At 43.9% G+C, this 22,378-nt stretch overlaps 1 long non-coding RNA gene across 3 annotated transcripts in view; it reads right to left on the bottom strand.

Moving 5' to 3' along the window:
- Positions 1-22,378, bottom strand: part of LOC109438342 (uncharacterized) — an 87,179-nt gene that overhangs the window by 48,990 nt on the left and 15,811 nt on the right. For all 3 annotated transcript variants that reach the window (XR_012492847.2, XR_016022780.1, XR_012492845.2), the window contains exons 2-4: positions 9,836-10,056; positions 8,817-8,876; positions 8,470-8,608 (exon numbers count right to left, since the gene is read on the bottom strand). This is a non-coding gene — a long non-coding RNA (uncharacterized LOC109438342). The remainder of the gene's footprint in view (positions 1-8,469; positions 8,609-8,816; positions 8,877-9,835; positions 10,057-22,378) is intronic.

Below are 22,378 nucleotides of genomic sequence, written 5' to 3'. Positions count from 1 at the left end.
GATGAAGTGTGACTGCACTCCTAGGCATTCCTCTTTAAGGGACCTCACACGAACTTAATCACCAATGGAATCACTGGCTCTGAGTTCCAATATTGGGGCAGCATCTGGAAAGGCAACAGGGACATATGGTGGGGAACTGAATTATCTGGCTTCAGGACAGGGGCTGGAGGGGCAGCTTTCTCCCAGCTGGAGGAGCTGGCAGAGGCCATTGTTTCTTTGTTGAGCCCTCCCCCTTCTCAGCATGCAGACACAGGCAGACACTGTATCTGAGTCTTCATCAAGCTGGCTAACTTCATTTGTTCACCACACCCTGGTGATTCTGAGACCCTGCCCCACCCAACATTCCAGCACACCCAAGCCATTTCCAGTGGCTTTTTGTACAAACTGCCTACCCTAACTCATGCTGCAGACTTTCCTACGGTCTCTCAAAGGTTTGAGGAACCCAGACAAGCAGCATCTGGCTTGAGCATGTCCTGTACCTCTGGCTGAGCAGCCCTAAGCCCAGCACTACTGGCAGCCAGCCTTCGTTCATGACTTGGCCTCTTGAGGTACTTCCAATCACTGCATGGGGGGCAGCCATCTGTGGATTGCTTTGTGGCTCTTGCTGAGTGGCCCCAGGTTCAGCATGGGTTGCAGCTGAACTTGAACTGCAGCAGGTTCCCTTCCAGGTAGCCCTGGGGTTGGCACACCTAGTGAGCAGCTTACAAATGAGCTGGAGAATCACACAGCCACCTCCCAGGACAACACACCCAAGGGACAGATTGGGTAGGCACCAGAACCCTAATGAGGCAGATCCCACTCTGTAGGGTCAACCCCTGTGCCATAGCTCCTCCACTGTAGTCACTGCCAGTCCTCACAACTAATGAGCCCAAGGATCAATCCCTCCCATTGATATGCAAATAGCAACCAAGGCTCAATTACAACAGGAAATCATACACAACCCATACCTGGAGCACATGGCTCAGGTGACCAGAAAGACTGCTACTGAGCCCCACGGCACACCTACTACATAAGGCCACTCTACTAAGACCGGAAGACATAGCAGCCCTACCTAATACATAGAAACAAACACAGGGAGGCAGCCAAAATGGGGAGACAAAGAAACCTGTCTCAAATAAAAGAACAAAACAAGGCTCCAAAAAAAGGACCAAACAAAATGGAGACAATCTATCAGATGCAGAAAACACTGGTTATAAAGATGCTCAATGATCTCAGGGAGACCTTCAACAAAGAGATAGATGTTAAACCATATTTAGGCCAGGAGCAGAAACCCTATCTTAAAAGCCATCTTGTCTTCATCTTGTCTTGCTTTATCTCCTAGGGGCCTATGATCAGTGGACCTGGACGGGCCTGGGTGGTCTGGATGGCGACCTGGGTCCGGAGTATGGAGCTGGAGGGCTTGGTCATGCCCTGAAACCCTTTGTCAATGAAAACCCCCTGAAGCATTAAAAGGGAACACAGCCTTGTTTACCCCCTCTTATAAAACTCCATACCCCTCTTTGCTCGGGGAGGTTATGGTCTTTTCTAGCTTGACCTCCCACAGCTCAAACACGCCAAATAAATTCTAATAGACCAATTTTGGTCTCCTGCGACTCATTCCTCTGTCCATGCCTAACAATAGGAAACATAAAAATGGAGATAGAAAACATGAAAAAGAACCAGTCAAAAATAAAGACTACAATAACAAAAATGAAGACTACATTACAGGGAATCAACAGTAGATTAGATGAAGCAGAGGATCAAAACAGTGATTTAGAAGACAAGGTAGCAGAAAACACCCAATCAGAACAGCAAAAAGAAAAAAGAACTCAAAAAATGAGGAGAGTTTAAAGGGCCTCTGGAACATCAAGCATACCAACGTTCACATTATAGGGGTAACAGAAGGAGAAGAAAGAGAGCAAAGAATTGAAAACCTATTTGAAGAAATAATGACAGAAAACTTCCCTAACCTGGCAAAAGAAATAGATATTCAAGCCCAGGAAGCAGAGAGAGTCCCAAACAAGATGAACCCAAAGAGCCCTACATATCATAATTAAAATGCCAAAGGTTAAAGACAAAGAGGGAATCTTAAAAGCAGCAAGAGAAAAGCAGTTAGTTGCCTACAAGGGAGCTCCCATAAGACCAGCAGCTGATTTCTCAACAGAAACTTTGCAGGCCAGAAGGGATTGGTAGGAAATATTTAAAGTGACAGAAAGCAAGTACCTACAACCAAGAATACTCTACCCAGCAAAGCTATCGTTTAGAATTGAAGGACAGATAAAGAGCTTCCCAGACAAGAAAAAGCTAAAGGACTTCATCACCACCAAACCAGTATTACAAAGAATCTTAGAGGGACTTCTTTAAGATAAAAAAATTAAAATATATAAAATATGAATCATAAAATGGCAATAACTACATATCTATCAACAATTACTTTCAATGTAAAATGGATTAAATGCTCCAATCAAAAGATAGGGGGACTGAATGGATAAGAAAACAAGACCCTTACATACGCTGCCTATAAGAGATTCATTTTAGATTGAAAGATGCGCACAGACTGAAAGTAAAGGGATAGAAAAAGCTATTTCATGAAAATGGAAATAAACAAACATACAAAAAGCTAGGGTCGCAATATTTATATCAGACAAAATTTAGTATTTTAATCAAAGATTATAACAACAGACAAAGAAGGACCCAGTAATCCCACTTCGGGGTATTTATCTGAAGAAACCCAAAATACTACTTCGAGGGGTTGTGCTCATCCATATGTTCATTGCAGCATTATTTACAATAGCCAAGATATGAAGGCAACTTGGGTGTCCCTGAATAGATGAATAAATAAAGAAGACATGGTACATATATACAATGGAATATTACTCAGCCATAAAAAATAATGAAATCTTGCTATCTGTTACAACATGGATGGACCTAGAGGGTACTGTGCTGAGTGTAGTAAGTCAGACAGTGAATGACAAATGTCATATGATTTCACTTATAAGTGAAATCTAAAGAACAAAATAAACAAATAAATGAAACAAAAACAAACTCGTAGATACCGAGAACATTTTGATGGCTGCCAGATGGGAGGGGATTTGGGGTGAGTGAAAAAGGGGAAGGGATGAAGAAGCACAAATTGATTGTTACACAGTAGTCATGGGGATGTAGGGTACAGCATAAGGAATATAGTCAGTAATATTGTAATAACAATGTATAGTGTCAGATGGATTCTACTAGATGTATTGGAGTTATAGGTGGAAGGGGGGGTTGAGGGCAGGGTGAAAAAGGTGAAGGGATTGAGAAATACAAATTGGTAGTTATAAAATAGTCATGGGGAAGTAAAGCATAGGGAATATAATCAATAATATGGTAATAACTATGTATAATGCTAAGTGGGTACTAGTCAAGGGGATCACTGTAAATTATACAAATGTCTAAACACTATGCTGTACACTTGAAATTAATATAAACTAATATTGAATGTCAACTGTAATTGAAAAATTAGAAAGGAGGGGAAGATAAAAGGGAATAAGAGGTCAAAGTCCTAGGTATAAAACAAATAAGTCTTGGGCATGTACTGTACAGCATAGGAAATATAGCCAACAATATTGTGATAGGATGGTATGGTGTCAGATGGTTGCTACACTTATCATGGTGATCACTTCTTCAGCATAGGGAATATAATCAATAATATAGTAATAACTATGTATAGTGCCAGGTGGGTACTGTTAAATAACTGATGTACTACTGAAACTAATATAATATTGCATATTAGCTATATTTTAGTAAAAATATTTTTTTAAAAGGGCTGTGGGGTAAAAGAGAATGAGGTATTCAGAAGAATTTAAAGGAAAAAACAGCTGGATTTTAGATAGCAACAGAGTATGATGCAAGATAAAGCTGGATAGATTTAAGCTCATTGGAGCATCTCTTTGAATAACGCACACTCTTAAAAGCCTATTCCTCTAGGTACTTCTTTCCAACCCTATGTTTACTGCTATTTATCTACATCTTGGTTTTTTGTTGTTGTTGTTATTAGTTTCAGATGTACAAAAGAACATTGTGATTAGACAGTGACACAACTCACAAAATGATAAACCCAGCAAGTCTACTACCCGTCTGACACCGTACATAACTATTACAATACCATTGACTATACTCCTCATGCTGCACTTTACATCCCATGACTATATATCTTTTAAATTATAGTTGACATTCAATATTATTTTATATTAGTTTCAGGTGTACAGCATATTGAGAAAGTGATTCCCCCAATAAATCTAGTACCCATTTTCCTCATAATGTGGTTATTGTGAGGATAAAGAGTTAATGCATATAAAATGCTTTGACTAGTGTTGGAACATAGCTAAAATTAAATCATAGTTAATTATTATTACATATCAATAATCTTTATATTGAGAGCACAATTATCTTCTTCTTGTAATACCTAGAAAAATTATAATTGTGATTCTTTGGTTGGATAATTTGGTTTCTCTCTACCTCATCCACCAGCCTTTAATCTCCATGAAGGCAAGTACTATGGATGCTCTTAGTCACCATTATATCACAGGGTCCTGTTAAATGATTAAATTTATTAATACATAAATGAATTACTTTTTTAAAAGTCCCTGGGATGTAAAATACAGCACAGGGAATGTAGCTAATAATATTGTACTATGTATGGTGTCAGATGGGTTCTAGACTTATCGAGGTGATCACTTCACAAGTTATACGAGGTGTGATCAAACAATATGGTGAATGTTTAAATTTAAAAAAATTATTACAGTAAAATCACAATTATGATCACAAAATATGGTGAATGCTGCTGCTGAGTGCCATCCAACAGAAAGGCAGGGATCTTCAATACGGGAAGTGAGGCATCAAACCTTAGTAACAGTATTTGACAAGTTTCAATCGTGTAGTCAGTCTGGTGTGAGCTACGGTTGAGAGAAGGTTTGTTTTAAAATGTCCCGTAAATCATTTATCACGAACAATGAAATGGGCAAATGGTTTCATTCTCCATCATGACCATGCTCTGTGTCACACATCACTTCTGGTACAGCAATTTCTGTCAAAAAAAACATGACCGTGTGTCCTCATCCACCTTATTCACCAGATCTGGCACCTTGCGACTTCTGGCTCTTTCCCAATGTCAAAATGATCATGAAAATGGAAACATTTTGTATTGACTCAGGACATCGAGGCAGCCACAACAGTGCAACTAAAGATACTCACAAAAGAGTATTTCCAGAACTGCTTCACAAAGTGGCAAGAGTGATGGATTAAGTGTGTTCGAAGCGAGAGGGAGTATTTTGAGGGGGATTAATGGCAATGTGTCTTCTACTGTAATAATTTGTTTTTAACTTAAACATTCACTGTATTTTTTTGTCATACCTCATATAAATGTCTAACCGCTATGTTACATACATGAAACTAATATAATATTGTAGGTCCACTGTAATTAAAAAATAAATAAAACAACAATGTATCAACAACTTTGAAAAAACAAGCAAAATCTTCTGTTAAACCTGTCACTGTGAATTTTCTTACTGTTTCTTTTTCTTCTCCTGCAGCTTCCTTTTCTCTTGCTGATTTTCAGCTATGTGTTCCTATTCCACTTCCAACACCTTCTCATCTGTCTGTTCCTTAGGCACCACCTCTAGGAGCCCCTCATTCATACCCAGGTTTAAATTGTTTGCCATCTTCACCAGCCTGTTGAATTTCGTAACATCCTCATCCTTGGCAAATCCTTTGAAGTCATGAATGAACCGCTTAAGTGTCTTCTTCCAGATGCCATTCATATATTCCTTAGTGACATCACTCCAAGGCCAAGCAAGTGTCTTGATGCAATCATAGATGTAATTCTTCCAAAGCTGCATCAATGTCTTCTTCGGTTGCAGCAGTAGTCTGGGAAAAAGTCCTATAACACTTCGATCCATTGATCGGATCAAAGAGCTGGTGTTTAAAGGGAGAAACACCACTTTGGTATTAGGATGAAGACCACCAACAAAAGGAAGACGCCTGGGAACATTATCAACAATAGGAAAAATCTTGAAAGGCATGTTATTCTCCCAAGAGAACTTCTCCATTTCTCTGGCACAGCAATTCAGGATTGGAAGAGAAACTGGGTCATCCAGGACTTCCTATTGCTCCTGTAGGACACGGACAGTATGTGCTCACTGACATGCTTGAAGGCCTGGGGGTTCTCACTGTGCCAGATTACAAAAGATTTCAATTGTGGCCTGCGACATTTCCCTCTCACAAGACTGTTATCCTGTTCTTTTTTTGGGGGAAGGGGTGGGAATATTGGGGAATAGTATGTTTTTCCAGGACCCATCAGCTCCAAGTCAAGTCATTGTTTTCAAACTAGTTGTTGAGGGCGCAGCTCACTGGCGATATGGGAATTGAACTGGCGACTTTGTTGTTAAGAGCACTGCACTCTAGCCAACTGAGCCAACTGGCCACCCTGTTATCCTGTTCTTAAAAGCCTTGAAACCTGGCATTGACTTGACTTCCTTACTGGATGAAAGTACTTTCAGGCATTCATTTCTAGAATAGAGATGTTTCATCCATATTAAATATTTTCTCTGGCAAATCATTTTCCTCCACAATCAGCTTATCTAGAGTTTCCAAAAATTCTTCCTCTGCCTTCACATCAGCATTCCCAGGCTCACCACTCACTTTCACATTATGTAATAAATGATGATTTTTGAATCATTGAAACCACCCAGAACTAACAGTAAGTCCAACATTGTGGTTGAGCCCAGTCTTTTCTTTCAACATCAGAAAGAAACTTTTTGCTTTGGCTGTGGTTATCTTAATGCTGAGAGGGATCTCTAACATGTCTGCTCTTCAATCCAAGTTATTAGAAGTTTCTCCATGTCTGATATAGTCCCTTCTCAAATTTGTATTAGTCTTGTTGCCTTCAATGAAGCAAATCCTTTAACAGCTTCCATCACTTTGTTCTTGTTGTTCAAGATCATAGCTATGGTGTGGGACATGCCTGATTGATGAGCAATAACCATCATTGATTTTTTTACCTTCATAGACTTAATCACTTTTAATTTTGTTTTCAGGTTAATCACTCAACATGGCCTCTTACTGGCAACAGTAGCGGTGGATTTTGCATGCTTAGGGGTCATGATGAACAAAACAACATGAGATTAAATCAAGCACAAGAGAAAATGATGCAATCAAGACACTAGATGCATGAGGCTGTTGCCAGCATAACGCGGCATCACTGTTTTACAGAAAACTTTTTTATAAGTAGAAAGAGGACACTCCAAAATAACTTAAAAAGTGTAGTAAATACATAAACCAGTAACATAGTTTATTGTCATTATCAAGCGTACTGTACTGTACATAATTGTATTGCTGTACTTGTATGCAACTGGCAGCACAGGTTTGTTTCCACCAGCATCACCACAAACATGTGAGTAATGAGTTGCACTATGACGTTATGATGGCTACGATGTCACTAGGCAATAGGGACTTTTTACCCCGATTATAATCTTATGGGACCACTGTAGTCTATGCAGTCTGTCTACTGAAACAGTTATGCTATGCATGACTGTAATATTATTTAAAGCCTTAAAATTGATGACTGTTATATACACATAAAGGACATTTTTATGCCTTCTATTTCCCAGTCATTGCATTTTTTGCCTTAAAATTCTACTTTCTCTGGCTTTTAAAAAATGTTTCATTTACTTCATATGTCTTTGCCTATCCCCTTATTTTTTAACCACTTGAAACCATTTCCCTTTGAGTGTTTTATAAAAACATTCACATTTACTATAATTACTAGTATGATTGAGCTACTGTAATCTTTTATACTTTATATAGTTTTTGTTCCTTTTTATTTTCTTGTGTTTTTGCTACATTTTTCCTTGCTCTTTCTCTCTCTAGTTACTTAAAACTTTTCATCCAGCTTTTATTCTACTAGTGGATAGATACTTATTTTTAAATCTCTTAAATTTATTAACATCAAGAATAAAACCATAGCTATTGACAAGAAAATGAAAATTTTAACTTTTCTCCTTCCCAGTTTTTGTCAAATTGTGATTTTAAAAAACCCGTTAATAATTATGAAATCTTTATTATACATAATGGTAAGAATTGTTTTTATCTTTTTTCTTGAGTTTCATATCATATCAATTACAATTATTTAGTTTATATAATTTTATTTAGTTCTATTTATTTACTCTTCTTTGACTTTATTTCTATACTACATTTTTTGAGGTCTTTATTTTGATTTATTTCTCAGCTGGCAGTATTATTTCCTAAAGTAATATTTTCAAAGTGGTTTTTTGGAAAAGTCTTCCCACCTCCTACCCCCCTGTGCGGACAGAGTCCCAGAGAGCAGTTTCCAGGCTCTCCGCCTCACGTGGCTCGGTAGCAGATGGCCATCATCTGTGATTAGTTGGCCAGATGGCACATTGCTAAGCTTTGTCAGCAGAGAGCACTAAAGGGATGCGAGGAAGAGGAACCTACCTTCCCCAAGATCCAGGAAACTTCAGTCTTCTGCTGCAGCACTTGCTACACAGCTGCTCCTTGTGGAGGGTGTTGAGTAGAGAGGCAGCTGAGTTTTCTTGGTTATCACTGGTTCTCTCAGCTTTGGGTCCTTATGCTTCTGATGAAAAAATTTCAGTCATTATATACGTTTACCGACAGAGGGCGCCATTTTCACACAGATAAGTGTTTTCCCTTTACTAATCTGAACCAGATTTCATCAAGGCAGCCCAGTTTGGTAGGGAAGATCAGTTACATGGCAGAGCAGGCCTACGAAAGTGACTTAAATGGGCACAGATAAAAGGAGAGGACAGAACAGAGAGAAATACCGAGTCAAGCTGGTGGGAAAGCTTCCTGAGAAGTGAGCCTTCAGCTGGCCGAGGATGAATCTATGGAGTGAAGGGAAATAGAGTTACCAGGGGAAGCCACCACCCTAGGCTAGGTGATCATGGCGTGGGCAATGCAATGGTAGTGAGGGTGACTAAAGGAGGGTATGAAGGACACCAAAGAGGGAAGCAGGACTATGAATCCAGCCAAGGGGTCTTAGGAGAACACTGGGCCCACTGACACAGGGCAGGAGTAAGGAGGGACTGACAGAGCTTTCTCCAATTGATTTGACTCTCACTATGTCTTCATCTGCAATGACCTTGCCCTACATAGCACCCTTTTACAGCGAGCCATAATTTTGCAGGATTTCTGCTCTGTGCAGATTCCAGAAACCAGTAAAATATTCAGAGATATTAATAGCATCAATCATTGTTGTTGTTTTCTTCCATTCTGAGTAGAGAAGGCAAGAAATAACCCACAGCTTTCTCTTGCCTCTGATCTAGAAGTCACACACTAATCTGAACAGGGAAAGTTTGATATAAGAAATATTAACTATTTTCAGGGAATTAACAACGCCATGGGCATAAACGGGAATGTTTAAAAATCTCCTAGGGCTGATGGAGAGTCCACAAAGAAGGAGCATGCTTGGAAGGGGAGGAGGCATCCTAAGGTTGGGGTTTAGCCCTTGGAGAAGTTGTGGTTGCAGCCCACTGGATGGCAGAGAAGTTCCCTGGGTCCATAGTTAGAGAGCCAAGGCTGGTGGGTAGAGGACTGCGGGCTGAGGCTACCAAATGGAAGCCTCTTGCTGGATGCTCACATAATTCCTCAGGAAGTTGCTTTTATGGGATGCTGCTGAATTCCTGGTGAAGCCACTTATGGCTACCTCAGAACTCAATGAGACGCTGCCCTGGGACAGTGCTACATGCTCGGCTTTCCAAGAAACCAGCTGAGTCACCTATGCTCTACATCAGGAATCTGACTCTGAGGGGGTTGAACTCAGGAAACCAGGCAGGATACTCACAGGACTAGCCGTGAAGGTGTCAGCAAGATGAAACTTGCTGTGAGGGAGCTTCATGGGGTGTTCAGAATCCTGGGACCAAGTAGGAAGGAAAGTGCAATGGAACCAGGAAGAGAAGGTTCCTCATCCTCCTGTCCCTTTAGTGCTCTCTATTGACAAAGCTTAGAACGTGCCATCTGGCAAGGGAGACATGTTCCAGGGATCTTACGAGCGTGGATTTGGAGCTGAAAGGCAACAAAGTGATAACTAGTACAAGATGTTGGTGCACTTTATTTCCACTTTGAAAATATTACCTTAGGAAATATTTCTGCCATCTGAGAAATAAATCAAAATAAAGACCTCAAAAAATGTAGTATAGAAAAAAAGGCAAAGAAGAATAAATAAATAGAAGTAAATAAAATTATATAAACTAAATAATTGTAATTAATATGATATGAAACTCAAGAAAAAAGATAAAAACAATTCTTACCATTATGTATAATAAAGATTTCATAATTATTACCTGGAGTTTTTATATCACAATTTGACAAAAACTGGGAAGGAGAAAAGTTAAAACTTTCACTTAACATAATATTGTCATTTTCTTGTCAATAGCTATGGTTTTATTCTTGATATTAATAAATTTAAGAGATTTAAAAATAAGTATCTATCCACTAGTAGAATAAAAGTTGAATGAAAAGTTTTAAGTAACTAGAGAGAGAAAGAGCAAGGAAAAATGTAGCAAAAACACAATAAAATAACCAAAGAACAAGACAAACAAATGAGAAACAAAAACTCATAGACACAGACAATAGTTTAGTGGTTACCAGAGGGTAAGGGGGGTGGGGGCTGGGAGATGAGGGTAAGGGGGATCAAATACATGGTGATGGAAGGAGAACTGACTCTGCGTGGTGAACACACAATGGGATTTATAGATGATGTAATACAGAATTGTATGCCTGAAATCTATGTAACTTTACTAACAATTGTCACCCAAAAAAACTTTAATTAAAAAAAACAAAACAAGAAAATAAAAAGGAACAAAAAATATATAAAGTATAAAATATTATAGTAGCTCAATCAGACTAGTAATTATAGTAAATGTGAATGTTTTTATAAAACACTCAAAGGGAAATGGTTTCAAGTGGTTAAAAAATAAGGGGATAGGCAAAGATATATGAAGTAAATGAAACATTTTTTAAAAGCCAGAGAAAGTAGAATTTTAAGGCAAAAAATGCAATGACTGGGAAATAGAAGGCATAAAAATGTCCTTTATGTGTATATAACAGTCATCAATTTTAAGGCTTTAAATAATATTACAGTCATGCATAGCATAACTGTTTCAGTAGACAGACTCCATAGACTACAGTGGTCCCATAAGATTATAATCGGGGCCATGGATCCCGATCAAAATGGCGGCGTGCGGTGAGCCTCTGTAAAACTCCCCTAAAATTTACAACTAATTGAACAACTATAACTCCACAAAGAACTCCCTGCAGAGCAGACAGGCAAGACGACGAGGCCCACTATTGAATTCACCGAAAGGAGGGCAAATCGCGCGAGCAGGGGAGGAGGGAAGGGAGAAGTGCGGAGACGGATCCACACAGGCGCAGGACGCAGACCTAGCTCAGTGCTCCAAGCTCGCTGCTTCCCGGAACTATCACAGCTGCAAGAGAGGGAAGAATTCGGACTGCAAGGGCTCCGCTTATGGCCCACAAGGCTGAGGGGGCAGCATATAACACGGCTGAACCCAATGCTCATGGCAGAGACCTCGGAGAAAAGACTGAGGGAAGAAGGCTGAAAACAGTGGTTTAAGTCCTCACTGCTGAGCAGAGAACGGAAGCCTTAGGCACTGAGACTAGCCGCCCCCTCCCTACCCTCCCAGAGCTCGCCCCGCCCCCACCTGCCCAGTGCTAGAAGCGAAACAGTAGCAGTGTCAGATCAAAAGAATACAATATTTGCTGTTCTGAGAACTGTGGACCGCAGACACAAATTTGCAGCCCAACTAGTTCCAGCAAAGGGGAGGGAGCTGTGGAAGCAGGACCGGCTGTGGTGGTGGATGCCGCCATTGCTCTGGGCCGTCTCTCAAAACTCACCCCGCCCCTGGTCCCACCTATCTGGGCGGATCCCTGCAGGAGTAAACAGAACTGCTGAAACATACGGGCTCTGAATCTGGTGCAGGAAGAGCTTTGGAACTTCAAAAGCTCTCCGCAACCCCACATGGACACTGCACCCTGTGACCCAGACAAACTCTTAACAGAGGAGAAGCCTGTCTCCCAGGGAATCCCCCTGTGGGGACAGAGCCCCAGAGAGTAGTTTACAGGCTCTCGGCCTCATGTGGACTCAGGTGTTGGCTCAGGTAGTAAATGGCCTAAACTGTGATTGGATGGCCATCAGCTGTGGCTAGTTGGCCGTCAGCTGTAACCAGTGAGCCATTGGCCACTAATATAACTGCTGTGGCTATGCTAGCAAAGAAATGGGGGCTAGCAAGAAGTTGGTGGCTGAGCCTGCAAGAGGAGAGCCGAGGAGAGCCGAGGAGAGCTGAGGAGAGCCGAGAAGAGGAGCAGAGCCGAGGAGAGTGGAGGAGAGTCGTTGGTCGGTTGGCAGAAAAACGGACAGCAGGTCGCACGTCCAGTGAACCCAGCCTCCAGTGAGACCATAGTGGTATGACTCCCCTACCTATGGCTCCGTGGGTGTTCCTTTTTGGCCTCACCATATCCTGCGTTCTTTTTTTTTTTTTTTCTTCTTTTCCTTGCTTTATTGCATTGATTAAATCCTCCATTAAAATGATAAATAGAAGTTGTAAGTGCAAAAACCCTTAACTTTCTCCCAATTTTAAAGGAAAATAATTTAATATTTTATCATTGTGATGGTTCTGTAGATTTTTCATAGATGAGCATTGACAAAATGAGTAACTTCTTTATATCTTGTCTTCTGATGTTTTAAATGTTAAATCAGTGTTAAATTTTGTTAAATGCATTTACTGCAGTTATTGAGGTGACACTGAATCTACCAGTGCCTTAATTTCAGACTTTCAGCCTCCAGAACTGTGAGAAATGCATTTCTGCTTTTTTATATAGTCTGCTATAGCTGATCATAATTACTTAAACAGTAGCATAGGTAAGTCATTTACTCCTCTAAGTCTCAGTTCTATTTTCTATAGCATGTAGATAAAAATACCACCTATTTCAGAAGGTTGTTATGGGTACCAAATAGCATAATACAAATAGTGTTTAAATCAGGGTCCATGACATGTTTATCATCTCAAAATATTAGTTGATGTCATATGTATTATCTGAGAACTTGATTTTTACAATTAATAATATAGCCTGGACATTAATCATATTGTTACATAAACCTTGTGTGCCCAGAATAAAACCAAAAAATAAAATTTCAATAAATATTTACGAAATGAATGATTGCCAAAAATAACAGCTGCTTACAATTTCACAGTACGCCTGTATTTTAATTATGTAAACTCTTTTACTTGTCCACAGGTCCTTAGTTTATTCATAGTTTCATATTGTACTTGAGTTTGCAGTGATCCTTGGCTGAGCGTAAGGTAAGCACTGTACGAAAACCCAGAAGAAAGCTTTCTGCTCTAACAAGTCTTTGTCCATACCTATACCATGGGACTTGGCAGGATACTTCTTGGCTGAGTGAATGAATGAATGGTGGTGTCATTACTGAAAGCAAGGAGACTGGCAAGGAGAGATGATTTCAGGCAAGAGACCAAATTATGAGACTGTTGAAGGCATCCCCTCATTTTCAATAGCATGATGAGAGCCGTGCTAACTGCAGTCCATGCTTGCCAGCTCAGCCACCATCTTCTTGCTAGGCCCCATATATCCTGCGTTCTTATGTGGGGAGCGGGAGCAGAGACCCCGCAGGCCGCCACGTACGACAAATGGACAAATGGCGCAGCGAGCAGGGTCTCCCGCACGACAAATGGCGCAGCGAGCAGGGTATGGCGCCGGCCAAGGCTCTCCGAGGGATGGTAGAGCAGTTTGTGCGTGTGAAAACGCAGTCTCAGGAGGCCCATGAGGAGCGACACTGGGAACGGGAGGCACGGTCTGCCTGGGAGACTCAAGCCTCCAGCTGGCACACCACCTTCTTGGCCATAGAAGGCGTTGTCCTCCTTTTGTTGATCAGCTGTGGCCTTAGGATCCGAGGGTGGTGGACAGCTTACAAGGAGGCCTCCACCCACTCAGACACCTGGCATGGTGAGCAAGATTCTTACCAGGTAGGAATGGCGTCTGACTCTGGGCAGGAGTACATGTGGCCCCAACACAGTGTATGGTGTTCGGTGGCCACTGTTCTCAGGAGTTGGACCCCCAAGGAGGGGTGGGAGGACATGGACGGCTCTCCGGCCAGTGTGGAGAGGGCCCTGCAGGCTCTGGCTGAGCGGTTGCCAGAGGAGGAGAAGGCTACAGCCGGCCGCATGGGCTGGATGTTCCTCACGGCCTTGAGTCTCAACACGGAAAATGGGCTTCATGAAATGGCCCAGGTGCCTGACCAGCTGTCCCGGTTGGAAGCGCTAGAAGCCCAGGTCCGCCTGTTAGAACAGGGGCCCCAAGGTGGAGACTCTGAGGCAGACGTGGAGGAAGCCAGTGGAGACAATGTAGCTCCCAAACCCCAAGCCCGGCCAATCTTGAAACAAAGGGGAAAACGTGAGCAACCTTTGGGCCCCGGGGGTGTTGCTGCCGGCAACCCAGCTGTGACTGAGTTCACAACCTACGCCCCATACACTCCCACTGAGTTGCAGGAGCTGGGGAGGCGGTACAGACAGCGCCCTGGAGAGCCAGTCTTGGCTTGGCTATTACGTTTATGGGATGAGGGAGCAGACAACATTCTCTGCTCCCCAGGCGAGATGGAAAAGCTAGCCTTCGTGACAGTACCTCCATCCCTGCGACAAAGGTTACAGAACTGCCATAGGTTGGCCAACAACCAGGGCAACCATTCTCTAATGGCGTGGCTCACGGCTGTGGTACGCACAGTATGGGAACAGGCTGGCGAGCTGCCAGACACTGTGAGTCAATGGCAGTCATATACAGAACTTACGCAAATAATCCATGAAATGGGTATGAGACATGCTATTTTTAACCTCAACATGCAGGGCCCAGATGACGAGCTTTTTACTGCCAGCATGAGAGACCTGGTTTTGGATACTGCACTTGCGAGTGCTTTTGGATCCTTGGTTGCTATTCTTACACCGTATGTAGGGCGACGGATCCATGAAGTTACAACTGCCATGGCCACCCTAGGAGATGTTGAAAGCCGGAGGTGAAGGAAGTTAAGACAGGAGGTCCACACAGTTGAGACCTGGAAGCCCAAACCAAAGGTAAAGGGGCGAGGTCGCGAGCCTCAGAGACTAACACGCGCACAGATGTGGCGTGATCTCGTGGCAGCAGGGGTCGATCGGGAGAAAATAGACAGACAACCCAATGCACTCTTGTTGGAACTTTGGAAACAGTTGCGTCCGGAACAACAATTCCAGAGAAGCATAAAGGAGGAGTCTGGGAAAGCGCGACCCGTGTCCCTCCAGGACTTCATGCAGCCACTTGAGGCCGACTCCTTTCAGCTTGATTAGGGGTGGGGCCAAGGTACCCGGTCAGAGGGGACGAGCAGGGACCGGAGGCCCCACGTGGAACTGTCCATACATTGGTCCCCTGCGAATGTACAGAGGGTTTTGGCTCTAGTTGATACTGGCGCCGACTGCAGTCTCGTTTATGGGAACCCAGAACTGTTCCCTGGACCAGCAATCTGCATTGATGGCTACAAGGGAAAGACTGTGACTGTGAAAGCTGTTTCCTTACCACTGGGTATAGGAAGGCTCCCTCCTTGTACCTACAAGGTTTATGTCCCCCCCCCCCCGTTCCGGAGTATATTCTAGGGGTGGACGTGCTACATGGCCTCAGCTTACAGACGTCGGTAGGAGAGTTCCGTCTCCGGATCCCGGTGGTGAAAGCGGTGACACGCGGGCATGCTCACCACCCTCCTCAAGTGTTGCCACAGCCCTGGCGCATGGTTACAGTGCGACAGTACCGCCTGCCAGGAGGACAGGAGGAGAATGGTCGTACAATATTGGAATTGGAGAAGGCACATATTGTGAGGCCAACGCACAGTCCCTTTAACTCCCCAGCATGGCCTGTCAAGAAGCCAGATGGGACCTGGCGAATGACTGTGGACTATAGGGAGTTAAATAAGGTGATGCCACCCTTGCACGCTGCAGGGCCTTCAATTCATGATTTAATGGATCGTCTGACTGTCCGCCTGGGGACATATCACTATGTAACGGACTTGGCCCTGGCAGGTCAATAGCCCCCACTGTCGATGGTTGGGCCTGATAGCCCCATGGGGGGCCGGTTTGACTCATGATTTGCAAGTGACGCCAGGGGTTGTGGCTGAGTGGCCACCGCAAGTGACTGTAGTATACAGAGGTCCCGATACCGGGATGATTTTGCGAGGAAACTATGTGCTCTCACTATGGCCTATTATGGGGTCCCCTGTTCTGTACATGTTGAAACTATGCAAGGGACCCCAAGCACTGCCATAAAGGTCTGGTACCACAAACCGGGAAAGGTGCCAGTGGCAGCGACCCGCCTTTCCCAGGACAAAAAGCTAGCGTGTATCCTCCCAGATGGAAGGGATTTGCAATTGTTGGTTCCTAAGACTACCGTTTCTTTTCGTCCGTAGGTGTCAGTAGGCTAATATGGCACACGGACCCTCACAGAAGACGCTTGTTGCGTAGATTATGAAGCGAGACCCTGTAGGGGTGGAGTGTGGGGACAGAGCCCCAGAGAGTAGTTTACAGGCTCTCTGCCTCACGTGGAGAGGAGTGGATGGCCATCAGCTGTGGCTAGTTGGCCGTCAGCTGTAACCAGTGAGCCATTGGCCACTAATATAACTGCTGTGGCTACACTAGCAAAGAAATGGGAGCTAGCAAGAAGATGGTGGCTGAGCCTGCAAGAGGAGAGCCAAGGAGAGCCGAGGAGAGCCAAGAAGAGGAGCAGAGCTGAGGAGAGTGGAGGAGAGTCGTTGGTCGGTTGGCAGAAAAATGGACAGCAGGTCGCACATCCAGTGAACCCAGCCTCCAGTGAGACCATAGTGGTATGACTCCCCTACCTGTGGCTCCGTGGGTGTTCCTTTTTGGCCTCACCATATCCTGCGTTCTTGTGTGGGGAGCAGGAGCAGAGACCCCGCAGGCCGCCCCGCACAACAAATGGCGCAGCGAGCAGGGTCTCCCGCACGACACCCCCCATTGTGTGACAAGCTGGAATAGTGCAGAGAAAACATAGCACTACCGTGTGAGAGAGAAAACAAAAAGGCTGCAGTTGGAGTAAAAATAAAACATTCTACCAACAAGTACTGGAAAACAAAAGAAAGACCTCTTCCTATCAACCTGTTGCAGAACCACTCCTGTAGATGTCTAGGAAGAGAAATAATAAATCAGTAATTGCCATGAATAACCAGGGCAACAAGACAGCTCAGAAAGAAAGTGAAAAGTCTCCAGAAAAGGAACTTAAAGATATGGAAATATGTGACTTAAATGACAGAGAATTCAAGATTGCAGTTCTGAAAAAACTCAGCAAGATGCAAGAAAATACAGAAAGGCAGTTTAATGAACTCAGAAACACAATCAAAGAACACCATGAGCATTTTACGAAAGAAATTGAAATTTTAAAAAGAACCAAACAGAATTTCTGCAGATTAAGAACTCAATAGAAGAAATTAAGAATGAAATAACCAGCTTAGGTAGTAGAGTTGACCAGATGGAGGAAAGAATCAGTGACATCGAAGATAGAAACCTGGAAATGACACGGATGGAAGAAGAAAGAGACTTGAGACTTAAACGAAATGAAAGAACTCTATAAAAACTTTCTGACTCCATCAGAAAGAGCAATATAAGAATAATGGGCAGACCAGAAGAAGACGAAAGAGAGAAGGGAACAGAGAATATATTCAAATTGTCCATGAGAACTTCCCAAACTTGTGGACAGAAATGGATCCTCGAATCCAAGAAGCAACTAGAACACCTAATTACCTCAATCCCAACAGGCCTTCTCCAAGGCACATTGTATCGAAGCTGTCTAAAATCAATGACAAAGAAAGAATCCTCAAGGCAGCCAGGGAAAAGAAGACGGTAACCTACAAAGGAAAGCCCATTAGATTATCATCAGATTTTTCAGCAGAAACTCTATAAGCCAGGAGGGAGTGGAACCAAATATTCAAACTATTGAAAGAGAGAAATCATGAGCCAAGAATAATATATCCAGCAAAGATATCTTTTAGATATGAAGGAGGAATAAAGACCTTTCCAGACATACAGAAGCTGAGGAACTCATGAAACTCAACAACAAAAAAACAAACAACCCAATTGAAAAATGGGCAGAGGACCTGGAGAGACACTTCTCCAAAGAGGACATACAAATGGCAAATAGACATATGAAAAAATGCTCAACATCACTAATCATCAGAGAAACACAAACGAAAACCACAATGAGATATCACCTCACCCCAGTCAGAATGGCTATCATCAACAAGACAAACAGTAACAAGTGTTGGAGAGGCTGTGGAGAAAAAGGAACCCTCATACACTGTTGGTGGGAATGCAGACTGGTGCAGCCGCTATGGAAGGCAGTGTGGAGGTTCCTCAAAAAATTACGAATAGAATCATCATATGACCCACCAATCTCTTTCCTGGGTATCTACCCAAAAAATCTGAAAACATTTATAGATAAAGACACGTGTGCTCCAATGTTCATTGCAGCTTTATTTACGGTGGCCAATACATGGAAATAACCAAAATGTCCTTCGATAGATGAATGGATAAAGAAGTTGTGGTATATATACACAATGGAATACTATTAGGAGGTAAGAAAAGATGATATAGGAACATTTGTGACAACATGGATGGATCTTGAGAGTATAATACTAAGCGAAATAAATCAGACAGAAAAAGCAGAGAACCATATGATTTCACTGATGTGTGATATATAAACCAATAACAGCAAAAGGACAAGACAAACAAATGAGAAACAAAAACTCATAGACACAGACAATAGTTTAGTGGTTACCAGAGGGTAAGGGGGGTAGGGGGTGGGAGATGAGGGTAAAGGGGATCAAATATGTGGTGATGGAAGGAGAACTGACTCTGGGTGGTGAACACACAGTGGGATTTATAGATGATGTAATACAGAATTGTACACCTGAAATCTATGTAATTTTACTAACAATTGTCACCCCAATAAATAAATAAAAAAGATTATAATCGGGGTAAAAAGTCCCTATTGCCTAGTGACATCGTAGCCATCATAACGTCATAGTGCAACTCATTACTCACATGTTTGTGGTGATGCTGGTGGAAACAAACCTGTGCTGCCAGTTGCATACAAGTACAGCAATACAATTATGTACAGTACAGTACGCTTGATAATGACAATAAACTATGTTACTGGTTTATGTATTTACTACACTTTTTAAGTTATTTTGGAGTGTCCTCTTTCTACTTATAAAAAAGTTTTCTGTAAAACAGTAATGCCGCGTTATGCTGGCAACAGCCTCATGCATCTAGTGTCTTGATTGCATCATTTTCTCTTGTGCTTGATTTAATCTCATGTTGTTTTGTTCATCATGACCCCTAAGCATGCAAAATCCACCGCTACTGTTGCCAGTAAGAGGCCATGTTGAGTGATTAACCTGAAAACAAAATTAAAAGTGATTAAGTCTATGAAGGTAAAAAAATCAATGATGGTTATTTCTCATCAATCAGGCATGTCCCACACCATAGCTATGATCTTGAACAACAAGAACAAAGTGATGGAAGCTGTTAAAGGATTTGCTTCATTGAAGGCAACAAGACTAATACAAATTTGAGAAGGGACTATATCAGACATGGAGTGGGAACTCCCCTACTGGAGGGCCATTGCAGGCCTCTTCTCAGGAACCCCTAATTCCTATACCAGGACCCTTACCCACTAGGCACTTAGCCACCTTGCCCATTGTGTCTCTCTGGTGGCAAATCTACTGAACATCAGCAATCCTTTTGGCCCAGGTGCTCCCTGAGTGTGCCCGGAATACAGAAATGGAAGAATATGGCAAGAAGGGTGTCGTGTGGGAGACCCTGCTCGCCCACCATTTTTCAGGCGGGGTGGCCTGCGGGGTCTCTGCTCCCGCTCCCCACACAAGAATGCAGGATATGGTAAGGCCAAAAAGGAACACCCACGGAGCCATAGGTAGGGGAGTCATACCACTATGGTCTCACTGGAGGCTTGGCACACTGGATGCGCGACCTGCCGTCTGCCTTTCCGCCAACCGACCGACCGACGACCCTCCTCCACTCTCTCGACTCTGTTCCTCTTCTCTCTTCCGCTCTCCTCGGCTCTCCTCTTCCACTCTGCTCGGCTCTGCTCGGCTCCTCGGCAGTCCTCAGCTCTCCTCCGTAGCCGCAGCAGTTATACCAGTGGCCAATCGGCTAACCGGCCACAGCCGAAGGCCAATCAGCCACAGCCGACGGCCATCCACCACCCGAGCCAGCACCCTGCCACGTGAGGCCGAGAGCCTGTGAACTACTCTCTGGGGCTCTGTCTCCACAAGGGGGTCTTGGACGATGGAGATGAGAAGACACAATGAGATCTCCCTGTGGGGGTCCAGTGGTCCTCATGTCAGTCAGTGGGCATGTCTGCCTCCTCATTGGCTCTGCAGTGAAGGAAGCCTCAACTTACTGTGTGACCCTGGGAGAATCATTTCAACTCTCTGAGCCTCATTTCCTTCCACACTACAGGGAGATTGTAATGCAGGGTCTCTGGTCCCGCTCCCTGCACAAGAACGCGGGATATGGTGAGGCCAAAAAGGAGCACCAATGGAGACATGGATAGGGGGTTCATACCACTGTATTCTCAATGGTGGCTGGTTGAGACAGAAAAGCAAACATCTGCCAGTACCCCAACGAGGGGTCCTCCTGCACGCAAGTCTCACTGGCGGAAAGGGGAGACATAGGAAGTAGGATCAACACGATCCACAATCTGCCGGCCGCTTCTCTCCCAACCCACCAACCAACCAACAACCCCTGCCAGCGTAGCCAAAGCAGTTATATTACTGGCTAATGGCTAACCGGTAACAGCTGGCGGCTAACTAGTCACAGCTGATGGCAATCTACAACCTGAGTCAGCATCTTTCCACGTGAGGTCGAGAGCCTGGAAACTGCTATCTGGGACTGTGTCCCCACAGAGGTAAATCCTGCCTTTGGGAGAATGAACTGAAGTAAATCTCTCTGGTTCCCTTGAATAAAACGAAAGAGGGAGACGTGGACTGTTCTTATTCAACTCTGTATCCCCAGAGGATCCAGGACAGTTTGTTTCCCCACCATATTTGAGATCACTCAAGCTGGTGTCGGTGTCCAGGCTCACCAGCAGGGGGAGCCAGGCCTTCATCTTGGTCCTTGAGCTGCCCTGGCTGAGAGCCCGGATGGGAGCTGGGAAAGTTGGGCAAGTTGGGCCTCAACAGGTGTTGCTCTGGGCAAGGTGTCTCTTGTAGCTCAGAAAAGATACCCAGTCCCAGAGGTCTAAAATAGCTGATTGTGTTTATTTTAAGCCAGTCACAATTTCTCATCATCTTACTTCCTTTGGGGAAGTACTTGAGTACTTATTGGATGGAAGTACTTGAGGCCAAAGGAGCATGTGTGATGTCCACATACAGGAGAATGCCTGTTTCCCTCTGGGCTTTGTCCCCAGTGGTGGGAGGGGCTTCTCCTGCAGGTGACCAGGGGTGTCCAGGAAGGACATGTCCAATGCTTGGAGAGGGTGCTGCTGGTACTATAGAAGGGTCTGGAACCACTTTCCTGTGTGTTCAGCCCAGAAAGGAGCCCTCTGTAGGCCCTGCAATGGGGAGGACCCACTTGAGTGGCCTCCCTAGATCACCCCTGGAGGCAGCCCCATCTAGTTCCCTGCAGCAACCCCTCCCTGTGTTCCTGCTCTCCAGGTCAGTAGGGGCCCTGGACAGAGAAAGTCTTGCTAAGTCCTCTGGCCAGAGGAAAGGGGCCAAGAGGTTGCAAAATAACCCTCAGGTTCTTGGACAAGAAAGCAAAACAAAACACAAAAGTTCAACTAGCTCACTGTCTTACTCAGAGGCAAGTAATTGCCCAAGTCAGATCAGCCAGCCTGGGCTCTGTCACCGCTGAGCCCCAAGAATGGACCCTGCCAAGGTGGGAGCTGGTCTGATGGGGGCAGGTGGGGAAGCACGGCCTCTGCCCTGAGCTCCTGGCCTGAGGGAGATTCCGTCCTCCCCTTTGGAAAACACAGCAGAGATGCTATTCCACCCAGGATGAATCAGGCTGGTTGGAGAGAGGCCTGCCTCCACACGTGGCAGAAAAGATAAATTCAAACTGTGAAACAGACCAAGTACGGGGCCCTTCCCCTTGCCCAGAGTCTCCCTTTTAAACGCTTACTGCAGGGCCACCACATGGCCAACCTTCCCAAGTTGGGGGCACAGACAAGGAACTTACAGAGCAGGGAGGGGCAAGGGACCGTCACCACAGAGTGACAAGTCCTGGAGAAGCCTCCTGAATGG

This window comes from Rhinolophus sinicus, chromosome 11 (assembly GCF_057876585.1).
Source record: "Rhinolophus sinicus isolate RSI-liver-muscle chromosome 11, RSI-T2T, whole genome shotgun sequence".
In the NCBI taxonomy this organism is placed as follows: Eukaryota; Metazoa; Chordata; class Mammalia; order Chiroptera; family Rhinolophidae; genus Rhinolophus; species Rhinolophus sinicus.
This window is presented reverse-complemented; position numbering and strand designations above follow the sequence as displayed.